Source organism: Odocoileus virginianus, chromosome 18, assembly GCF_023699985.2.
Source record: "Odocoileus virginianus isolate 20LAN1187 ecotype Illinois chromosome 18, Ovbor_1.2, whole genome shotgun sequence".
NCBI lineage: Eukaryota > Metazoa > Chordata > Mammalia > Artiodactyla > Cervidae > Odocoileus > Odocoileus virginianus.
The window spans coordinates 40,277,509-40,293,611 of NC_069691.1; the positions used below are offsets into that span (position 1 = coordinate 40,277,509).

The 16,103-nt window shown below is 35.7% G+C and overlaps 1 protein-coding gene across 6 annotated transcripts in view; it reads right to left on the bottom strand.

The window, feature by feature from the left end:
- LINGO2 (leucine rich repeat and Ig domain containing 2) overlaps positions 1-16,103 on the bottom strand; it is a 1,346,710-nt gene that overhangs the window by 753,823 nt on the left and 576,784 nt on the right. For all 6 annotated transcript variants that reach the window (XM_070480605.1, XM_070480606.1, XM_070480601.1 and 3 more), the window contains one exon: positions 10,649-10,729. The gene's annotated coding sequence lies outside the window, so the exon portion shown is untranslated. The remainder of the gene's footprint in view (positions 1-10,648; positions 10,730-16,103) is intronic.

A 16,103-nucleotide genomic window follows, 5' to 3' on the forward strand; every position in this document is an offset into this window, starting at 1 on the left:
GCACCTCGGCCAGAAAATTGTGAAAGTCAGTGAGGGAAGCCATCCTAGACTAGTCAGCGCTGGTCTACCCACCGCCGCCCTCCTCTGTATGAGCAAGTTCATTTGAAATAAGTTGAGCCCAGGATCACCAAAACTACCCACTGACCAAAAGTCTTGTGAGAAATAATCAAATGATCATCAAGTTAATAAGCAAGTGAGTTTGGGGGTAGTTTGTTACTCAGCAAAAAAAAAAAATAAATAAATAAACTCAATCATGCAATCAGGAAAGCAAATATTAGTCATAAAGAAACTAATTTACAATTCTACAAGCATTTTTTATTTCTTTCCTATGTTTCTTTTTTTCTGAAAGTACTTGTAAAATGTATTTACTGGGTTATAATTTTATGAATTCATGAAACAGATACTTCTATTATGTATAAGATGTCCCCATTTTGGAATATTTGAGATGAAAAAGTCCTAAAAAATGATCAAATCTGCGAAAATGGATTTTAAATTACTTTAAAAAAATATATCAAATAGGAGAAAGTTTCTTAAGAAAATGGAAAAATTAAAGGGAAAATGCACAGGTTTGAAGTTGAGGTAGGCTGATCTCCCCTCTCTTAATTTATAGCACTGTGAAAACCTGATGTACCGCAGAGCCACCATATTCATGAGACCAAGAGCACGGAGTGGCAGAAGGTATTTTTAACAAAGTCATCAAGGCACTCATGAGGATGGCGCATTTTCCATGAACAAGCAGCATAACTGAGTGCCTTTCTCTAACACCACACAGCATAATGGAAATGGCACTTTCTGAATACTGATTCTCCCACAGGGAACTTGACAGTAAACTAGGAAAAAAGATCACAGGTTCTGACAGCTGATTGGTGAATTAATTAGGTCTTACACTTTTTTTTCATGCTATTGTAAATTACATGTAGAGCATGCACTCAGAGTCATAAAAAGATTCCAAGGATGCTAAATGTCACACAATAGTAGGGCAAAATGTAATGAGAATCTGAAGGGAGGCTCAGTGTAAACAGGTTTACTAGAGACTTGCTGAGATTAAGCTTATTTCTTCTTAGGGGGAAATTTAGATTTGAGTGACAAAATTATTTAGTCTCCAAGCAAAAGGAATTAATGTATTTTTTAAAAGTACTTTCTCTAAAGTTTTCTTCATATAGACTTCTTATTGTAAACTTTTTCTTATCAATCTTTAAAGTCATTTGTCCTCATGTATCTTATCAAGTGATGGGAAAATTTGAGGAGAGACCACCAAGGGAACCAGTTTTCATTCTGCAATGATTACATTATTATTACTGTGAACTATAATCTCTCAAGAAATAGTTTTTTGTTGTAGGCCTCTATTGATAAGTGCATCTTGTTAGGTAACATATTGTATTTTATTTATCAGCTGTGAGTTTGTGAGCAAGTTAATCTCTTGAGTCCTCAGTTTTTCCATCTGCAGAATGAGGCTCATGATAATATTCTTTTCATAAGACTGTTACGGGGATTAATAAAGTAAACACAAAGTACTTGAAATAATGTCTGGCACAGTGTTATAGAAGCTGTTGCATAAACACTGATACAAGAATGATGTTCTCTTATTTCCACTGACATCCATTTTCATTTAAACATTGGTTTACTTGGTGGACAACGATTTTGAGTTCCAATTCTGAATGAAAATGGATTTTTCCTCGGAAGAGAGTTTTCATGGAGTTTAAGTATAAAAATACTAACAGAACTTCACATATTGAGGGTAGGTGTATAAGGGTTCCCAGTACACTTACTATTTTCACTGTTATCTTCTGTAGCTGGGAAGATAAGGAGATAAACATAGGGGAGATGTGATATCTGTCAGTCAGAAAATACAAGTACTTAAATTCATTTCAAGGCTCTTTTCTGGTGTGGAGAAGGGAATGGCAACACATTCCAGTATTCTTGCATGGAGAATCCCCATGGACAGAGGAGCCTAGTGGGTTAAAGTCCGTGGGGTCGTAAAGAGTCGGACACTACTGAGTGACTAAGCATTTCAGCTGATAAACTGATGATGATCTAAGTGTGCAGAGGTGCAGTTGTGCTTTGATTAACTATTTGCCATGCCCTGTGGGAAAGGCATGCAGTACATGCAAAACTGATTCAATGCACCTCAACTCTGAGCAAAAGATTGGGAAGGGCCGTGAAGAGGATGCAAATCAATTGCTGAAATAAGCTTCTTGCCTTCATATCTCCAACACAGCTATTAATATTGGGTTGGCCAAAAAGTCCATCCAGGTTTTTCTGTACAATGAAAAATCCACATGAACTTTTGGGCCAAACCCAATACTTTCACTTTTTTGCAATAAAACACTGATCGTTGACAAAACATTGGTACAGAAAGAAAATGTAAAGCATTTAAAAGGTCATTCTTAAATTTAGTTCCTTTCTCTTCCCTTGTCTGCTGTTCACTGAAGGTAACTACTGAGTCATGAAGGAATCAACCATTGCAGCCACAGGATGCCTGAAGACCAGTATGAGGTTGAGATAAGTACAAAAGTGAACCAGTATTTTTGAAAGGATCCATTTGAGATTATACCTGAACTGGTAAACATTAAAATATCTGAGGTTTGAAAGTATCTTATTGAAATAAATGGGACCCTGATATTCATAAGAAGCAAAAAATGCTACCATAACTAGGTAATATGAGATATTTGGAAAACAGAAGTAAGAAATTAAATACTTACATTGAGAGAGTATGCTGCATTCTGCTTATTCCTAAGAGGATTTGAGATGGCTAACTAAGTTGTTTTGGGTGTAAGATAAAAATATCCTTTTTTAACATGGATGGGTTCAATAATGTTAGGGATAAAGTTAGTTCCTGCTTGAAAACAAGTAGCTAATGTCTAGAGGAATCCAGGACTACTGGACTTCTTTCTCAGACCACAGGGCCACATTCTATGTCATTTCTAAAGAAACTGTCTACAAGGAATACTGGCAATTGGGCAAAGCTCCACTTTCTTATTACCAGTGTTTAAGACCTAAATGCTAAGATGGAGAACGGTGATAAGCTGTGTTGGAACCAGGATTTGGGTTAGAAGTCTGACAGATTTCTGCTACTCTACTTCAAATTCAAGACCGAACTGTGTAGTGGACACTGATCAGATCAGATGCCTTCAAGGAAAATACAGATGAGAGGGACCTGCCTAGGGATTATGTCCTTGGTCAGTTTACCATGTGGAGAGATAGAAAGGAGAAGTGAAGTGAAAGTCACTCACTCGTGTCTGACTCTTTGCCACCCCATGGACTGTAGCCTGTCAGCGCCTCTGCCCACGGAATTCTCGAGGCCAGAATACTGGAGTGGATAGCCATTCCCTTCCCCAGGAGATCTTCCCAACCCAGGGATTGAACCCAGGTTTCCCACATTGCAGGTGGATTCTTTACCATCTGAGCCACGAGGGAGAAGAGTGCCTTAATAAGATGACTGAGCTTCTCCATCTAGGAAGACCTCAGCCTTTAGAGTGAAATAAAGATAAGGCAGACTCATGCCTACACACCTATGTGTTCATCAGTGACTATCCCACAGTACATTAGAATCTCAGTTTAGATTATTGTCTCTTCTTCTTGGGACTTACTTACATCTTCTTTCTCCTTGAAAGCTCTTCCAACAGATATTGCATAGGTAATTCCTTTTCATTCAGCACCCAGCTTAAAATATCACCTCTACAATTAGGTCTTTTCTGACAACACAGTTCAAAGCAGCTCCTCAGGCTCTCAACCTGTTTTATTTCCAATTTAGCATGCATTATTACTGAATATTTTCTTTTGCCTATTTTTATTGTTAATGAACTCCACACCTTACAACACCCATTGAGAACATTAACTCTGTGAGGACAAGTATTGTATCTATATTGCTTACTCACAGACATATGAATTGTAAGTGAACATGATAGGCACTCAATATATGTTAACTGAATGTATACATTCATGAATGTGTGTGTGTGTGTGTTGGTAAGCCAAGAAAAGTATCAGAAAAAGAGCTGCTTCTTGGGAACTTCTTATATCAATATTAGCCAGAGCTAACATTTACCAACAATATGTATTAATATATTAAGTGATTATCTGGTTAACATTCACAACACCACAATAATATAAACACTGAAAGAAGACAAGATGGCATCCTGACCAAACCTACCCTAGAACCAAATAAAACACATGGTATTCATGCTTAGACTGATCAAAGGCAGTTGTACTGCATACCATATATGCCATTCAACCCTATTTACTCACTGACACATGAAACAGAATTAATTATAAGCTTCCTAGCATCCTACAAAGACCTTCAAGTAAATCGATTACATGATCTATTGGAATGATAAGCTAAAAATAAACAAGTTACCAGGAAAAACCTACTCCCAGTTTGGAGTGCTGAAACTGGAGGAAGTGTGTTGCATTGCTCCTTATTGGAGACACTCTACACAGAATGAAGAAGAACCATACCATGAATAACATTACTACAATAAATGTAAGCATAGGTTTTTGATATCTGTTAACACAATTCAGCATAAGTTGATTGTACTGATTCAATTTAGTGAACCTCTATAGAGTAAATACAAAGATTTTAATAGTCTTATTTAATCCACTGATAAAATTAAAGTTATATTTACAAATGAAAAATATTCATATCATTCAGGCAATCCTCCCTCAATATTATTTCTTTCTACTACTTTGCTGATTAATACTGGCTGGGAAAAATTATGGTGTATATATTCTATGATAAGTAACAGATTGTACTCATTTGGTGTTACTAATTAAAACATATCCTTAGGTTTTAAAACATGCATAATTTTGGCATCTTCTTAGATGCCTAAAGCAGAATACTTATGTGGACAGGCTGCCATTGTACCTATGCAGAGAAGTACAAAAGGGAATATTTGTAGCCAACATCTAGACTTTCTTCAGGAAAAACTCTGCTCTTACCCAATACGTGAACTTTCTTATTGAAAGGTCAACACCTTATCCTAATCATAATCATAAATTATTAAAAAAATTAATAAACAAGGTACCCATAAAATATTCAACTTTAATCCATGCTGCAAAATGTACTCCTAGGTAACTAATTGTTGGGCTCTAACTCAAGAACAGTGAAATGGCAAAGCATATAGTTAGCAATGGTTGATGTTAAGTCATTCTTTTACCATCATTAATACATGAACCTCAATAACAATATCACACCATAAGCAGTAGTTTCATCATCCTATTTTCATAGACTATTAAGGCCTCAGAAACCTCCCCTAAATTTCCAAAGTGGCAGATGCAGTAAGTGGAAACCAGAATGCTGCACTGGGTTTGAGACTGCAACCACTAAAACATTCTGTTTCACTATTGGAAACATGTCAGATAGGTGAAATTCATAGATTTGGGGAGCTAAAAAGAATCTTGAGATTCACTTTCTTGGCCTTCTAATACAGATGAACTAAAACTGAGTAAACAGTTGACTTAAAGTTGATATCCTAGCTGATATCCTATTCTATTAAAATAGAATCATTACAAGAAGATTAAACCTCAACATTCTCAGAAAGGAAATGAGGGCTTAAATATTTCGACCCACATACTCCTGAATTTCTCTCTCAACTTCAGCTCTGAAGACAGCCTACTTATTTCACTTTCTTCAAGGTAATAAAGCCAACACTTCCACCCTCTGCCTCATTGGAAAAATTCATCATTAAAGTATTCCCAGATCAAGACTACATCCTCCAAGCTGAACTACTACCACTGGGAGACAAGCCTAAACCAAAAATCCCTGAAGAAATTCTACATTTTTTCTAAACAAAATTTCTCTATAAAATCATCTTAAATTAAGAAAACATTAGCAAACCTAATCCAGCAATACATAAAATGGATCATACAACATGATCAAGTTGGATTTATCCCAGGGTTACATGAAAGGCTCAACACATAGACCTAGAGATTGTCATCCTGAGTGAAGTAAGTCAGACAGAGAAGGAGAGATACCATATGACATCCTTTATATGTGGAATATAAAAAGAGATCAAACAAGAGAACTCAGTTACAAACAAAAAGACACTCACAGACTTAGAGAACGAACTTATGGTTGTTGGAGGTGGATGGGAAGAGCGGACAGTTGGGGAGTCTGGGATGGACACATACATACTACTATGTTTAAAATGGATAGCTGACAGGACATCCTGCATAGCACATGAAACTCTGCTCAATGTTGCGTGGTGGCCTGGATGGGAGGGGAGCTTGGGGAGAATGGATTCATGTGTATGTATAGCTTCACTGTTCATGGGAAATTGTCACAACACTGTTAACTGGCTATATATCAATACAAAATAAAAAGTTTAAAGAAAATCAATAAATGTGATACACAACATCAACAAAATGAAAGATAAAAACCACATGATCATCTCAACAGATACAGAATAAACATTTGACAAATTCAACATTCATTCATGACAAAAAACTCCCATCAAAGTGGCTATAGAGGGAACATATCTCAACATAATAAAGACCCTTTATGACAAACCTATAGCCAACATAACACTCAACGGGGAAAAGCTGAAAGCTTCCCAATAAATTCAAAAACAAGACAAGGATGCCTCTCTCACTACCTCTCTTTTACATAGTATTGGAAGTCCTAGACACAGTAATCAGACAAGAAAAAGAAACAAAATGTATCCAAATTAGAAGGGAATAGGTAAAATTATTAATATTTGAAAATGATATATAGAGTAACATAGAGAATCTTAAAGTCTCCACACAAAAACTGGTAGAACTAATAAATAAAGCAAGGTTGTAGGACACAAGATTAATACACAGAAATCCGTTGTGTTCCTGTATACTAATAATGAAATATCAGAATGAGAAAGTAAAAAAAAAAAATCCTGCTTAAAATCACATATCAAAAAAGATCCAGTATTAAAATTAATGAAGTAGGGCAAAGGCCTATATGCTGAAAATTATAAAACACTGATGAGGGAAACTGAAGATGATTCAAAAGAATGAAAAGATATACTATGTTCTTGTATTATAATAATCAATATTTTAATATAGCCATATTACTCAAAGAAATCTACAGATTTAATGCAATCCCTATCAAAATACTCAGGATATTTTAAGAGAGATAGAAAAAAAAAAAGTCCAAAATTTATAAGAAACCACTAAAGATCAGAATTGAAAAGGAATCATGAGATAAAAGAACAAAGCTGGAGGTATAACTCTCCAAGATGTCAGACAATACTGAAAAGCTATACTCAAAATAGTGTGGTATTGGGGGGCCGTGAATGGATATATATTAATAGATCAATGTAAGAGAATAGAGAGTCCAGAAATAAATCCACATACCTATGGTCAATTAATCTATGATGAGGAAGGCAAGAATAGGCAGTAAAGGAAAAACAGTCTCTTCAACACTAGAAAGCTGGATAGTCACATGTAAAATAATGAAATTAGAACATTCCCTCAAATCATATATAAAAATGTAATTAAAATGGTTTAAAGACTTAAATGTAAGAACAGCACCATAAAACTCCTAGAAGAGGACATAGGCAAAACCCTCCACTCTTTGACAGAAGTTGTAGCAATATTTTCTTGGCTCAGTCTCTGGAACCTAATTAAAAGGTTTGTACAACAAAGAAAAACTAATACGATGAAAACAAAAACAACAGCTTTGAGAACTGGAGAAAGTAAAGAGGATATATGGATGCCGCTGCTGTTGCTGTTTAGTCACTAACTCATGTCTGACTTCGTGACCCCATGAACTGCTGAACGGCCAGGCTCCTGTGTCCTCGGGAATTTCCAGAAAGGAATACTAGTGTAGGTTGCCATTTCCTCCTGCAGAGGAGCTTTATGACCCAGGGATCAAACCCGCGGCTTCTGTCGTGTCTCCTGCACTGGAGGCTGATTCTTCACCGCTGGACCACCCGGAAAGCCCAAATATATGTATGTACGTGTGTGTGCTAAGCCACTTCAGTTGTGTCCAACTCTGTGCGATTCTATGGACTGTAGCCCGCTAGGTTCCTCTGGCTCTGGGATTCTCCAGGCAAGAATACTGCAGTGGATTGCCATGCCCTCCTCCAGGTGATCTCTCAACCCGCATATCTTAAGTCTCCTGCATTGGCAACCAGGTTCTTTACCACTAGCACCACCTGGGAAGCCCCCAGATACATGTCTGTGTATAACTAATTCACTTTACTCTACACCTGAAACTAACACAGCTGTAAATGAAACAATACTCCCATTTCTTCTTAAAAAAGTCATATATAATTCTTTCAAATCTTCAGTTTCCCTCATTATCACATTTGCTCAGGGCAGTTATCTTTGAGTTTATCACTAACCTTTAACTTGTGCATTCAGTTCTCAGTTGGGAGTCTTCTGCTCCTATTCTGAGCTAACCTATTTTACAGACTCTGTTCAATGTACCTATTAATTTCATTCACATTCTAACTGCATGCTGGCTATCACACTGGATACATTTACTTTCTAAACTTGAATATATGCTTCTTTGTACAACATAAAATATCCCAGCTATAGTCATAATTTATTTCACTCTTAACCAATATTGATATACATACACATACATATTCTGCTATTTAAAATGAGGAAAATAATTTTTAAAAACTCACGTAAAGTTTTCAGGAAATAAACATTAGCATTAACAAATAGGTGCATAGTTCATTACCTGTGGGGGTGAGGGGGGCAAAGTTAAAATTTCCATCTGTCACTTTAGATGAAGATTGTGGACAAAGGAAAAGCAGTCAGTGTTTGCGAGGAAGGGGCTGAAAGTGAAGGTGAAAGTGAGCTTCTTTGTTAGAAGTTTCTAGAATATATGGGCTCTTTCCTTTCATTCTGCTTATGATACCTGTTTTAAACTCCTGTTAAAATGAAAGTTCTCAGTGCAAATTTCCATATGGTTTGGATATTTTTAAAAACCGCACCAACATTAAATGAAATATTAATAACAAATGAATTATATGTATTTCTCCTTCTTTTGCTGAAAAAATAAAACCACCTTCTATTTACTATCAAAGTATATCTGAAGACAGCCAGTGTCCTTTAGGGTTCACAAGAAGGGATAGATGGTAGACTTTCACATAAATTCAACCAGAAAACAAGATATTAACTTACCAGGATTACTGGAACTGACTAAAGGAACTATGCAAGGCTATACTATAAAAATATTCAAAGAAGAAATCATATTTCACAGTGTCTTCAAATCTGTCAAATTTACCATATTATAAGTGCCATTAAATGTTCTCTTTGATTGGAAGGGCCCTGTGAATGATGGACAGTTTTGTGCTACACAGATGAGCAATTTCCCCTAATTCTCTTCACATGACTGCTCATTCCTTGCCTCTTAGCTCATCCAAGTTAACATAATAGAGCCCCTTGCAAAACATGAGCCACATGCTTCAGCGTGCAGTTTATGATTTAAGTTTTATCAAAATGTCTTGATTTTTAAAATGTGAACAATTTAGTCTATTTTATGTATATTTAAGTTCCTTTCTATATGCCTTGAAATGTATTTCTATTTCTCATTTAATGTCTATTTGAATGTATAGAAAATGCATTTCATTTAGAAACCAAAACACCATCCTAGACTTGTGTGTTCATGTTTATGTCTGTTTCCATCATTTGTAGTTGGATAAACCATTTACATACAAGTCATTCCGTCTTCACTATTATTGTTTGTCTGACACACATGTGAAACAGTGCTAGAAGCAGGCAAATTCTCCCTGTTAGAAACTCATTTTTCAGAAGAAAATGTTCTTTTCTTCATTTATTGGCCCTCATGAGGACACGAGTAGCCCCATATATCTCCCTTTAGTTGTATTAAATGAGGTTTTCTTAGTAGTTACTAGCCAAGCCTTGTCATCCTGGGCACCCCTGGAATTCTAGTTCCTTTCTCTGTAATCTCAGGTGGTGAAAAGAAAGAAGTGATTGCAAATGTTTTAATTTACTGTCTTACAACTGAAAATAAAAATAAAACAAATAATAAAAATAAAACAAATAATAAAAATAAAATTCTTGTTGTGATGCTTGATGAAGGACCACTAGTAGAGAAAGACAAAGTAGAAAAACTAATAATATCTTCGAAGGAAAAGAAAGTAATCCACATTATAAATATCAAACCACTGAAGTAGTTTCTACTTCTGTAGCTGTAATTTTGTAAACTATAGGATGAGCAAATGTGAATTTAGGTATACCCTCCAGAATTAATGAAAAAAATAAAAAAGCCCAGATGTAACTCAACTACCACTTTAAATTAATAATAATCTACTTACAACACAACTACCTAAGTCATAAATACTAATAAAGAAAATATTTTTAGCCATTAAATTTTATGTATAACATGTGAACATGTTAACATAGTATTTAAAGAGACAAGATGACTTTACGCAAACAAAAACAGAGAACAGATTGTCTGAAACACATAATACATATGATAGTTTTACAGAGGAAAATGCAAAAGCCTAGAAGTGGTTGTCAATATGTCAGTAACTTCCCCAGTCACTTTAGAGCTAACAAGCCAGAGGAACTACTTAATTAAATGTGTGACCAAATAAAAGAAAATTTACTTTCTTCTTGGTATAAAGAAAATGAATCTTAATACAAAAAATAGTATTTCATTACATCCTGAAAATACAAATAAAATAAATTTTGCATTTACCTTATGTGATTAAATATCCAATGGACACTTTAGAAGCCCAGGTAGCTCATGATGCAGCTTCCCAGTGGCAGTCTTCAATTACTATAAATAAAAGGTGAAAGATAATGTTTAGAACAATATATATATCTGTAGAGTGATACTGATTAGCTGTGAAATGTTTATTACCACTCCCCATTGCCATTTAAATACTAACTCCCTCTTTATTGCTGTTATCATAGATTTTGCTAAATGCACAAAATAGAAATGCAAGTTATGCATTTCTGGGGCTTCCAAGGCACCAAATAGGCTCCAGATTACAAAACTACAAAAAATAAAAACTATTCAATCCCATCTCATTTTACTGGGAGAGGCAGTTGAAGTATGCAAACTAAAGCATTTATCATAGAAATATTTTATTATGTACACATTACCAATATAAATATTTTTCTAGTCATAACACTGAGTTATAAGTATTATGGGCTGTTGGCTCCTTGTCTCTTTTTACTATTGACTTCCTTGCAAGATTTAAGCAAGTATTCTTACTTTGTTTCATAATTTTCCTGGAGAAGATTCATAAAATATGGAAAATAATAGTTATAAGTTTGATATGCCAATATATAACATGTAGGCAAGTAGGTGGCTTCTACTTCTAGACAATATATACTATCTCTCTCTCTAGTCGCTAAGTCATGTCCGACTCTTGTGACCCCATGGACTGTAGCCTGCCAGGTTCCTCTGTCCATGGGATTCTCAAGGCAAGAATACTGGAGTGGGCTGCCATTTCCTTCTCCAGGGGATCTTCCTGATCCAGGAATCAAACCAGGGTCTCCTGCATTATAGGCAGATTCTTTACCAAATGAGCTATGAGGGAAGCTCTATACTATAGAGTTCAAAATTTAATAATACTATTTGTATAGAATGGGACTGTATTCCATCCCTCTCCTACATCTCCCTCAATCCAAACCTAATGCATAGACCTCAGGCACGGATCCAATTCTAAGGCATGGACATCAATAAAGCAGCATCATGGACATCTGTGTTCCACCTCCCACCCCTTTCTGAAACTCTAATCCATTAAGTGGCAAAGAAGATGACAGTAGGAACAGAGACAATGGGGGAAATGGTGTTCCTAACTTGGAAGTATAACTTTGGCAAGGGATGTGCGGCACATTAGAGCAGAAATAAATGAGCATCTTCTTATCCCATTGTAAGAGGGTCATATAAGTTCATGTTTTAAGGGTTGGATTCATATCAATTACATTACTAATTCAGTGTTTCTAAAAGCTGCTATCAGAAGCTGTGTGTGTACGTCTATGTGTATTAGTCACTCAGTTTATCTATTTAGTATATATAGATGCTCAGTATCTATAGATACTCTTTGCAATCCTATGGACCGTATAGCTTGCCAGGCTCCTCCATTCATGGGATTCTCCAGGCAAGGATACTGGAGTGGGTCGTCATGCCCTCCTCCAAGGGATCTTCAAGACCCAGGGGTCAAACCCATGTCTCTTACATCTCCTGCATTGGCAAGAGGGTTCTTTTCTGCTAGTGCCACCTGGGAAGCCCCAATATAGATAGCAAATATCTATATATACTAAATACTTATATGTTTACACAAATATATAGGTACTTACATATAATCTATAGCATATATATACATATACAATTTTCACTAGTTTCCTCAACTATGTGCTCTTTCATTTCTTTTGTTGGTTCTTGAGTATTAGAACTCACTTTGAAGAAAAATGCTTTCCAGACAAATAAATTTTGTATAGTGAATAACACATTGGGTTAGATTCCAGAAAGACATCAGAAGCTACCTTTACATTAGAGAGAAACAAACTTTGAAAGAAAATGTTAAACACTTTTAGCAAGAAAGGGAACACTCTAAACTTCATAATAATGGGACACTAGATGAAAATTACTGAAATGCCAAGAATGACTGTACAGCATTTTATAAGTTTCTGTATGTAATGTAGAATAACCCTGTTTTCCTAAAAACACATCAACTAGTCCAATGCCTCATCATATTCTAACTGTTAACAACTGATTGCCTTGATCTCATTTTGCTATTCATAGTTCTAAACAATACTGAACTTTTATTGAATGGTCACTGTGACAAGTGCTGTAATAGGTATTTTCATATGGTGATCTCATTTAATCAATAAAGATATACACAGTGCCATACTTTGCAGACAGCTGCCACTGTCCTATATTATATGTCTCAGCATAAAATCCTTAAATTGGAATTTGCACATTCCATAAAATAAAGTGCTACCTGCAACTAATTATAAGTTTTGTTTTATATCATTAAGTCACTCAGAATATTTTTTAATGTCTAAGGTGTTTATTGAATAATTACAAATATATATGGAATGTGAGAGCTATCAAATAAAATCTACTGTTTAGTTAATTGAAACATATTTTAATATTTTAGTGGAGTAGGGAGGTGATCCTGGAATATCACAAGTAACTTTCTTATGATCGTATCTAAAGATATGACATCTTTAATGAGGTAAGAATGCGTATTATATCAGGATTTCCTAACGTTGGAGAAGACAATTTAATTAAGACCAAATACTGTTTAAGAAAGACATAAAATAAGCTCTAATGGCAAAGTAAATAGCATATATGCAAAAGAAGTAGCCAGCTATAAAGAACAAAAGAGATTATTTTGTTAAATGAAAAAGAAATAAAGAAAGAAGGAAAGAAAACAATGTTTGGGACAGATAAGATAGTGGATAAAGAAGGTGGGGGAAATGTGTTGATAAAATCCATAAAAGTATGTTTATCTGTGTGTATTTCTTTTGATGGATGTTGAAGGAGTACAGCTATCTAAAGAGAAATTCCTTCTGAGTTTCCTGGGTTATTCACAGAATACTTAAGAAAAAAATAAAGCTATAATTCCTAAAAATGAAATCAATGGTTACAATAATGGGGTCAATAATCTGATCTTTGATACAGATCACCTTCTGGATAAAATGTAATGAATAAAGTAAGAAGTCAGGTCCAGATGTACTCCTAAATCATGTGACATATTCCTCTGAAATTTAGGAGATCCTTTTTTTTCCAGTAGTCATGTATGGTTGTGAGAGTTGACTATAAAGAAAGCTTAGTGTCGAAGAATTGATGCTTTCAAACTGTGGTGTTGGAGAAGCCTCTTGAGAGTCTCTTGGATGGCAAGAAGATCCAATCAGTCCATTCTAAAGGAAATAAGTCCTGAATATTCATTTGAAAGACTGATGCTAAAGCTGAAACTCCAATACTTTGGCCACCTAATGCGAAGAACCAACTCATTGGAAAAGACCCTGATGCTGGGAAAGATTGAGATCAGGAGAAGGGGATGACAGAGGATGAGATGACTGGATGGCATCACAATGTGATGGACATGAGTTTGAGTAGGCTCCAGGAGTTAGTGATGGACAGGGAAGTCTAACATGCTGCAGTCCATGGGGTCACCAAGAGTCAGACACGACTGAGCGACTGAACTGAACTTTACAACAAAGGGATCTAGGAAAGTAGCAGGAAAATAGTAGTAACAGAGTGAATACTACTCACAGGAAGGAGAGGCAAAGAATGAAAAGTCAGTTTCATAAAAATTGATCAGTGTAGCTTGGCTGAGCTAGAATGGCTCAGAACAAAGAATTTGAGGAAATATACCCTCAACATTTTGAGTGGGGCACACAATTTAAAATAAGTGATAATGCCTAGCACACAAGAAATGGGGACTTGATGAATGCGTACCTTCAAGTATTTAGTAAACATAAGGTAGGCCAAGCCAAGAAAAAAATAAAGAAGAATCTGTTTACATGCTTAGATTGTTCAATAAAATCACACTTATAGCTGGCAATGTACCTAGTAGAATCCTGAGTACCAACTTGGAAAAGGTACATAAAATGTACACATAATTTTTTACCATAGGTGTACAAAAATTATGTGTCTCTCCCCAAGATGACATGAGTAGTTATGACATAAATATAAGGCAATATTTTAAGTCTTCTGGCTTCCAAGTCAGTTCCCTTTTCATTATGTGATATTGTTTGCCTTATTTACCATTTCCTATGATGAGATGTGTGCATGTTAAGTCACTTCAGTCCTGTCTGAGCCTCTGCGACCCTATGGACCATAGCCTGCCAGGCTCCTCTGTCCATGGGATTCTCCAGGCAAGAACACTGGAGTGGGTTGCCATTTCCTCCTCCAGGGGATCCTCCCAAGGACCAAACCCATGTCTCTTACGTCTCTTGCATTGGCAGGTGAGTTCTTTACCACTAGTGCCACAAAGGAGTCTCTATTACAATTGAATCCCAAATGCGTATGATGCTAAGCATGTGATGACTGTAAGTACAGCATTGGGTTGATGAGAGGATGAACATATAGTGAATTTACCACAGTCCCCAGCACTTGGTGTGTGATCTAAATGGTAGCTTTTATTATTATCTACAAAATGAGAGAAAATATTAATAAGAGGAGGATACAGTGGTAAAGAGAAAAAAAAATATTAAAGGGATCAATGAACATGCTATAACACCAATTTTAGGTGGATTAATATTTTTAAAATACAACCAGGGCTGACTTAACCCCTATACAAACAAAAGTGACTTTAACTTCAAGGTTAGAGATGTATCAATATAAATTATAAAAGAATTACTCTTGTATTTACTTCTTTAAACAAATATAATAATATTTTAAATTGATTCAAACAGAGGTAAGAATATACTTTATGTTTAAGGAGTATTTGAAAACAAGGGGGAAAAAATAGCCATCTTCCTGAACCTTCAATGCTATTTTAGAGGGAAAACATTCCTGCACAGTGAATATTTATAGATACGAATACCATTTTGTTAGGAATTTATATCTCTACTTTCACAAGTGTTTAAGAGGAAAAGTTAGAAAAACCTCTGCTTTAAATGAAAGGGTAGACAATTTTACCATTCTTCTGTCTTTTCCCACAACATTTTCTAGTGATTCTTATACTTTATTTCAAAGTGAGGGAAAACAGAGATCTAACCCCCAAGGAAATATGTAGTATGTATATGGCATCTTCTCCTAAAAGTAAAGTAATTCTCTCACAGAATTTTTTAACCACTATTATTAACACTTAGTATACAATAGTCTGTGGGCTCTATGCAACCTAATTCTCAATTGATGTATTTGAGAACCTTCATGTAAACATATGGGGCTTCCCTGGTGGCTCAGAGAAAGAAGCCACATGCCAATGTAGCAGACACAAGAGATTCAGGTTTGATCCCTGGGTCAGGAAGATCCCCTGGAGAAGGAAATGCCAACTCACTCCAGTATTTTTGCCTGGGAAATTCCATGGACAGAGGAGCCTGGAAGGTTGCAGTCCATGGGACCTCAAACAGTTGGACATGGCTGAGCGACTAAGGACAACAAACACAATATAGACTAGAAGGAAAGTGAAATAACATGCCTCGCTTGTGCCTAGATATGGATGCTTTAAAGAGATTATTTAATT